The sequence below is a fragment of the Ananas comosus genome, unplaced genomic scaffold (assembly GCF_001540865.1).
Source record: "Ananas comosus cultivar F153 unplaced genomic scaffold, ASM154086v1, whole genome shotgun sequence".
Lineage (NCBI taxonomy): Eukaryota > Viridiplantae > Streptophyta > Magnoliopsida > Poales > Bromeliaceae > Ananas > Ananas comosus.
In genome coordinates this window covers 20,683-29,597 of record NW_017893315.1, presented here as the reverse complement: position 1 = coordinate 29,597, position 8,915 = coordinate 20,683, and the positions used below count along the sequence as shown (strand labels likewise).

The 8,915-nt window shown below is 43.1% G+C and overlaps 1 long non-coding RNA gene across 1 annotated transcript in view; it reads right to left on the bottom strand.

Annotated features, from left to right (window-relative positions):
• The window catches only part of LOC109705534, a 22,694-nt gene extending 14,965 nt beyond the window's left edge, over positions 1-7,729 (bottom strand). Inside the window, exon 1 of the long non-coding RNA XR_002214779.1 lies at positions 7,647-7,729. This is a non-coding gene — a long non-coding RNA (uncharacterized LOC109705534). The remainder of the gene's footprint in view (positions 1-7,646) is intronic.
• Positions 7,730-8,915: the final 1,186 nt, after the last annotated feature.

Sequence of the window (8,915 nt, the reverse complement as noted above, 5' to 3'; positions counted from 1 at the left end):
TGTAATACACTAGTTCAGCAATATATAACTATGTTCCATCCATCGTATTGTTATGATCATTGTTTAATTCACTGTTTCAAACTATTATTGTACACGGACGCTAGAGTTTTTCAACATAGAGGAGTCTATCCCAGTTATCTTTCATTTAGGGTACTATCACTCATGTCCCCAATCAATCCATGATTAGGTGACAAGTATTCAGCAACAACACTATATTACAATAACATGAAGAATATGTAATAACATAATCAGCACCTATAATGATCAAATGCTCAGTATGCATATTGATGCAAATAAGATACTTGACTAAGGAGAAGCTCCTGATTGTTCGGGATGACACCCCCACCTTTTATCGTGTTGATTGATCGTGTCGACTGCAATCGGCCCCCGGGCACGCGCTCGGCTCGACCAATCCTGGCGCGCGACACACAACGACCGCCAATCCGCGATCCGGAAATTATAGGCGGGTCTTCGGTTTCTTTGTATGATCCTCAAATTCCTGTTTTCCAGGATTTTACGGGTCGTCGGCCCTCCAGCGCGAAACGAAGCCTACACACCTGTTTCAGCCGGAAAGTCGGCACTGCTAGGCGGGAATCGACGAACCGTCGCTTCGTCAACGCAGATTCATGTGCCTATCAATTAGGTTTACAGAGGGTTAAATGAGATCAAACACCTCATATATATAAAAACGCATTTGGAAGCCTAGTGTTTTGCCACTACGAGCGAGATATCACATTCGATCTCTAGATTCGAAGCATTAACATCTATTAAGCTTGCTAGACACTAATCACCATTTCTTAGAGATTAGGATCCAACCTTAGAGATCTACATTGTAGGGTTTGGAGTTTACCTTGCTAAGCTTGCTTAATGGTAGAGGAAGAGAGAGATGTGGTTTGGATATGATCACTTCTTCTCCTCCTCCTTCTCTCTTTTCTTCCTTCTTTCTTTCTCTTTCTTTCTTCTTACTTCAGTTTAGAGAGAGAGAGAGCGTGGTGTTGGGTTTGCATGTGAGGGAGAAGGAGAGGAAATGAGCCCCCAACTCTCTCTATACACTCTGCACAATTGCACAAAGGCCCCTCAACAATATTAGTTGTGCACAGCCCAAACTGGGCCATTTTCGGGTGTTGGGACCGGTCTCTGGACTTGAGGGACCGGTCCCCGAAGGTCCAGAAAAACAGCACTTAGGACTTAGCCAAATTTTCAGCTTTTTCACCGTTTTCGCTCCGTTTTCGCCCGTTTTCGCTCGTTTGACCTCCGATTCGTTTCAAATCGAACGGAGACTCTCCCAACATGTTTTCAAACATGTTTTCACCATCTTTTCATCCATGCTAATGCTGGATTTAATCCATGGACCAACATAGCCTTTCGGGTTCCGTTTCCGCGCCTACGCGCACCAAATCGTCCGAATGCTCCCGAACTTCACCGAACTTCACCGGAACCTTTCCAATGGCTCTCCAATCAAATGTACACCGTAACTTCATAATTTTAGAAGTTCGGTACCTTACAGTGTGACTGTTCATCAGGGCGCCTGTAATACACTGGATCTTAGCAAATCGCAAGATTCGAGTGTTTGATCTGTGTCTGGAGCTTTTCCACAGCTTTTGGAGGGTCGTTGATAGCGTCCCGACCCCTGGCACGCATCCCGAGGATGTTGGAGTGGGACTTGGCACCAAAATTCCAAAATCGGAATTTTTGGACAGCTCTCGGGTAGCCTGCAGCAGGGCTTGTACCGGAACAAGACTGGCCTTGTACCGGTACAAGGGTTGATGGTTGTACCGGTACAGCCATCGGGCTTGTACCGGTACAGAGCCGCAGACCGCGCGACCCGAGCCTCGGGTTTGCAATTTCGTCGGCCTTGTACCGGTACAAGAGCCCGTGTACCGGTACAAGGAGGCAGATTTCGTGCAGTTTGTTCTGCAGGGGTGTTTTTGCTATTGTAGCAATACTATAACAGCACCCACGCCCCTAGGGCTCTTCTTTGAGCTTGCCACTGCAGGGAGCAAGGTAAGGAGAGCTTCTCTTTGCTTCTCTTTGGTTTTAATCTCCCTCTAGCCTAGATTTTGAAGGATTAATCCCTTTTCTTTCCTCTTTTATGCTTCTCCACCATTGATGGAGCTAGAAGCTTGGATTTGGAGCTAAGTGGAGGATAGATCTTGGGATTTAAAGGATTTAGAGCTTGATTTGAAGCTTCTAAGAGGTAAGCATTACACTATCTTCCTCTAGATTTGAGTTTCATTGGATTTCATGAGATGAAACCCTAGATTGTGATATTAGGGTTTATTTTGGGCATTTTGAATCTAGGGCTTTTGAAGCTAGATTGATTGGATTAGAGGCTTCCATTAGGTTGGATTGGATGAGCCCTAGCTTCATTTTGGAGCTTTAGAGGAGATTTTTGCACTAGAGGTGAGTTCTTCTCACCTATACTTGATTAGCTTAATGATTGAGCTATTGATGGTTCGTTTCGTTCGTGTGACGCATGTTTCTCTACCTCTAGGGTACTAGGAGACTAGAGGACACCCTCGTTGGAGCGCACGAGGAGTTTCGTTGCCATCGGTGGGTTTGGCTTCGGGGAAATGGGGCGAAATGACCCCTATGCTCTTTCTACTTATTGTAAAATATTTTTAAGTTCATTTCTATGCTAAATGGGATTTATATGAATTTTAGAGCACTTAAAATGCATGCCTCGTGTATTATGAAAATTTCACTATATAGTAGAGCTATATGAGTAGAATGCATGCATATGGGAAAAGTGTTTATTTTACAAGTGGAAAATACATCTCTTATGAGGATTATGACTTGGAATATGTGCTTTGGAACATAGTTGCCATGTTTTGACATAGAAAACAAGAGTGTCATAAAGGGGCACTCGAAACTAGTGAACTATGGAACTGCAACATAGAGATATATTGATAGGCCTTTGTACATCTGCTATATATATTCCATGTTAGAGACATGATGACATAGAGATAGGCCTTTGGGACACTCGATACATTCCATGTTATTAGACATGAGGACTTGGTACTTGCGACAGATCGTTTGACTACTTGCCATTGTGCTCATTCGCACATGCTTGTGAGGGTCGCTCCCTACAAGCCGGCACTCCGGAGATAGCCATCGCGATACATATTCGCCGTGCGGGATTGGGCGCCGAAGTGGATTGCCGTGGGACAGGCTCATCCCTAGGGTGGGGATGATGACTACCACGGGGCCATTAGGCTCGGCACCGGCCAGACAGCCTACGGGTGGGTCTCAGGGCCATAGACAGCCTTCGGGTGGGTCTCTTCAGATTGGGCTATATATATATATATCCATTATGACATGTGGACAGATGATGACTTAGTGTACTACTTGGACATTGATTAGAATAGTAAACAACGGAACTTCACTATTTCACATTGTGAACATCATGATAGTTGGAGACATTTACTTTATGCATAGTTGCTTTCATACTTATGCTATTCATGCTAAGTAGAGATATCATGTCGTAGTAGGTTACATATTTACTTACCTGTCGCCTTTCTACTTTTATTGTCACTGACATCTTTTGTAGCTTTGGGCCTTGTGGTGCATGCACTGAAGTCAGTAATTGCCCACTGGGAACTATTTTTAATAGTTCTCATGCCCTCGTTTTATGGTTTCCTTTTCAGAGCCTTCGGCACCGGCGGAGGCACGGGATCGCGGCAAGGGGATCGCGTAGCTAGCTAGCGAGGAGCTTACTTGCCTAGGTGGTTTACTCTTTCTTTTGTAGTTGAGAGAGAGTGAGAGTTTTGTACCCTGTATAGAGACCACCTATGTATCTACTCTTAGCACTTGTATTTGGGATTTCCTATTGTATTTACTTTATGCCTTATTTAGTGGATTTACAGCTTTTCCTCATCCTTGGTTGTAGCATTTAGACATTTATTATGCTCTGATACTCCTAGATGTCTTTTATTATTGCTTTTATTATTGTTGTTTTTAGACGCCTTATATGTTGAAGACATATGGCGGGTCTGGGCACGCGCCGGGCGGGCTTCCGCTGGGTCCCGGGGCGTGACAGCGCCTCCATACATTGAGCCTTATCCTTTTCGCTTCTTTGTAGTGTTGTCTTGCCTCAGCTTGCATCCTCTGCTGCCGACGCTTTTGAGTTTTCGTTAACATCAGCCCCTGCCACCTAGCCGATGGTTTAACCTCAACTTCGTGCCATTCATCCACTGGCACGTTCGCCGGTACCTTTACTGTCCTCAAATGATTTTTCAAAATTTCTCTTCTCTCCCAAGGTCTCGGCCAAGGCTGAATGCCGAGCTCGTTGACTAATCTCCGACCGAGGAATTCTATGTCTCCCTCGGTCATTCCCTCGAATTCTGGTTCTGGTCTCGGCCTCGTTTGATGCTGCCACTATCGCCGATATCCATGAATCCTTGGCTTGGTGCCAAAAGGTCTACCCTGGTAGTCCCATCGGCCTTGACGCTCGTCACACCTGTTGTTGTAGTAATCAGGCAGAATCTTCTGCATCAACATGTCTTGTTTGCATTGAACCAATTTGACTTCCGGTTCAGTGTCATTGGAGGCCTCGTCTGAGCCTTCTTCTTCTTGGTCTTCACCATCAGGAATGTCATCCCATTCCTCAGGAAACGCCATCAACTCATTCCACTCGTTGCCTCTTTTCTTGGCATTCACAATGGCTTTCCAATTTTTTTTTGTCATTTCGGCCTTACACCTTATGCAAAGCCGAAGATGCTTTTTGGCATGTGCCACGTTATCTGTGGTGTCCTGGTCCGCAGTCTCTTTCCTTTTAACATTCACCATATTAACCTGAAACGGAAACGAACTTCTGTTAATTATTTTATTTTCGTTTTCTTGGTCGGCTAATATGAGCCGACCCTCGTCTATTTCTTCTTGGATCTGCTTTTTTGCAGTCGCTTTTCCTTTTCCTTTCATGTTCACGACGTTGACCTATGATGGAAAAGGATTCTTATCAATTTCCATATCTTTACTTTCTTAGTCGGCAAAGATAAGCCGACCCTCATTTATCTCTTTTTGAATTTGCCTCTTGAAGACAGTACATTCACTAGTTTTATGGCTCCATGAATGGTGCCACTTACAATATCTTCTGCATTTTAGTTCTTCTACAGGAGGTATAGTTTGGCCTTTCTGTAGTTTAATTCGTCCATCCCTTAGTAACCGATCAAAAATCAGATCGGTTTTTGCTATATCAAACGAATAACTAAAAGCAGACACATGTGCTTTCGCCTCGCTTGACTTGGCAGGTCTTAACAAAGTCCATTTGTATGGTTGATTATTTCTCACCATCTCGACAGCACAAATTTCGGCTTCATCAGCCGAATCCTCATTTTCTTCAGACAAATTCGACTCTTCATGAGTCGAAGACTCTTCAAGGAAAGATATATTTTTCTCCTTTCCTTTGTTCCAATCTTTGTTTCGGCTCCATCTGGGCCGATCTTCATTGTTACCTTTTCGAAATTGCTCGTATTGAGCAACTCGAATTCCCAAATCAAAAAGATTTGGAAAGAATTTATCCTCAAAATGGTCTTTAATTTTAAAATGCATGCCGTTGAATGCCATTTTGGCAAATTCCGATTCCGGCATTCTTACGAAACAACGGCTTCGAGCAGTTTTGAATCAGTTCAAATATTCATCAACCGATTCTCCTGTTCTTTGTTTAAATTGAGCCAAATCCGCAACTGATAGTTCTAGCTTTGTTCTATAAAATTGTTCATGAAATTTACTTTCTAACTCATCCCAGTCTCAGACGGAGTTAGCAGGTAAACTCGTGTACCAAGTGAAAGCCGTCTTAGTTAATGAGGTATTAAATAACCTTAACTTTAAAAATGGATCTACCGCGGCCTCACGGCATTGAGCTGTAAACCGCGCGACGTGCTCGACCGTATTTTCGGTCTCGTCTCCGAAAAACTTATCAAACTTCAGCATCTTCCAATTTGCCGGATATGGGTGTTCTATATCTATATTTGCAGGATATGGTTACCTGAATACGGGCCGCATTGTCGGCCTTGCGCCTACTCCGAAAGTATTCCGGATGGCTTCTTCTATTTGGGCATAAATCTCGTTATTAATCCCTTATAAAATGGCTTGTGCTGGTGCTGGGTTCGGCGGGTGTGGAGCTCCGATGTTTTGTATTACGGGATTAACCCCCGGTACATTTGGAGCTTGCCCCCTAGCCCCTGCATTTTGAGGCTGGTACACTGCTACTGGAGGGGGTGGAGGTAGCCTCCAAGCTACTTCTGGCTACTCACCGGCATTACTGACAGCCGGTCTATAAGCCACTTGATAAGGTGCCCCCTGATATTGGGGCTGACCACTTATTGGTGTTACTAGATTTTGTAACACTGGTGTCATCACAGACGCTTGTAGGCCTGTTATCGGCTGTTCATTCCGAGCCAACAACTGCCCTATTCGGGCGATATTCTCGTTAGAGGCCGTAATTGCGGCCAACACGGCATCAAGTCGTGCAGCACTCGCATGACTATTTTGGTCCAAAATTTGTAGGACCCGAGTTATTTGTCCAAGCGCCTGGGTCAAACTAGGCTCCGGTTGGCCAGATTGACCACTGTTTTCACCCTCAGCAGGTAAAATTGTTTGGCGCTCTATAGCATTCTCCGAATTACTGGGTTGTTCGCTCCCAGAATTTCTAGAAATGACCCTATTACGGAGATTCATGGCGTTATCATCAGCCATTATTTATATAAGATGTATATTTACCTTAAATGTGCTGTCCCACCGGGCGTGCCAAAGTTTGTTGGTAGCCGAATTTCCCAACCTTTGACCCGGTCAAAGATCCTCCTCGTGGAGCGTGTCGGGTGAGGAACGGCTGCGGATAGTGACCCTCGAAGTTTGCGCCCTTCGACTGGATCAAGCGATCCGGCTGATGAGGGATCGAATCAGCCGGGTCAGAAAGCTCTTTTCACTCTCTGGTTCGGCTGGATGAGCCGAATGTACGGGGAAAGTCAGAAATTAAGCCGGGAGATGAGCCGAATGGCTAGCACAACACAAAATCTGGTCGGCCCGAATAGCCGAACGTGACTTTCTATTGAATAGGGAATGGAAGAGTACAATAACAGGGGAGTGATGCCCGTGGGGCAGACAGACTCCAAATATATTCTACAAGGGAGTGATGCCCATGGGGCAAACAGACTCCAAATATCTAAGTTACAGGGACTACTCCTAGGAAAAGCAGTAAATGCGAGAAAGAAAGATACAGGGAAATAAAGGTGGTCTTTTGTGCGCAAGGCGAAGACTTCTTTTTGGGGTATTATTACCCTATTTATAGATAGCCCCCCTCGGTCAGTTATTGTTCTTACACGATCGGCCACTAGCTCCTCATATTACGGACCACTTCTAGCCGATCGGAACCGCATGTAACTGCTTGCGGTTACCGTAACTTCCTTCAATTGGCGCGATACATTTTTCCGGTGCTCCCGATACACGACCCAATAGATGCTTTTGAAGGGAATATTCGCACCTAAATCTCATCCGCGCCTAATTGGCTCAACAACTATCGAAAGTACATAACTTGAAATATCTCTTAATTACTCTAGAGGTACTACTAATGGCAGGAACAGTAATTATATCCAGTGTAGTAACAAGTGATTACATTTCTTTACCTTGAGCGGAAAGACTATCTTTACCTTTCTTATACTGAGAGACCTTGTGGAAGGTGTGCTTCCGATATTCCTTGTTCTTGCAGAATGTGTTCTTCGTCTTCGGAACGTTCACCTATTAAACAAACATATTTTGCGAAAGGTTGCATGGTTAATAACTACCATGTGAAACAATGAATAAGAAGAACTACAATAGTAGCAGATACGCTGGCACCAAATAACGATCTGTAATATACATATCCTCCATAAACTAAATCATCTAGCAGTGTACACCAGGTTTCAGCCATTGCAAAAGTATGATCTTAGCAAAAGATTAACCAAGTTGTTCCTGCATCAGCATCTGCAGGGTTTTAAGTACTCACCAGATTAGGGCTCCACATAGTTAAGCCATTACAAAACCATGACTGAAGCACACCTTAACAACAGGCAAAACCAAAAGGCACTCTGAGAACTTTTTTAAGGTTAAAATGCATACACACTCCTTAACTATGGCTGTTGTTGAAATTTGTCCTATCATAAATCTATTTCAGAAACTTTCAGCTCAAACTTGCAAAATTCTCTATAACTTTTGCAATGAAATCTCTTATATCAAATGGAACATAACTAAATCAAACATATATTAGTTGAGGGTTGGAAATCAGAAAAAAAAAATATACATAAGGGATTGATTTCTACATCACCTAGTTTGGGGTGGTCAATACATTTTAACCAACGTAATATTGATGCCCCAATAGAATAATCTCACATCTATTTCTATGAACGTCTAAAGGTTGAATAAGAACAAGCGCAAGCTAATCAAATTTCTAATGAACAAGGAATAGACGAGCAACATAACAAGAGATAAAAAAAATTGTGAAGGTCGTGGGCATGTAAGAATTACACTATACAGAATTTTATTTGTCCCAGGAATTATAAGAGAAGTTAGAAAAGTAAAAAATTTCTAAGATATAATCATGAGGATGAGAAACAAGGGATACAGTAACATAATATATATAATAACATACCACAATAGTTTATGACTAAGCATAATGCACATCTTTATTATACAAACAAAGACTCGGAGTATCACACATCTTTTTTACAAACTGTGAAAGCATAAAAAATGTGTAGAAACCAACTGTAACTAACTTCCCAACAGTAAATATTCAGAGGCAAAAAGAAAAACTAGTAAATGGTTTAGAAGGTGTTTCAACCTGGGGAAAGTAGAAATTTCAGTTAAAAAACTGATTTCGCAAGATTCCGGCTATATTAGCTAGTATACGAACGTTTTGACGTCGTTTAATGTTTGTTCGCAGC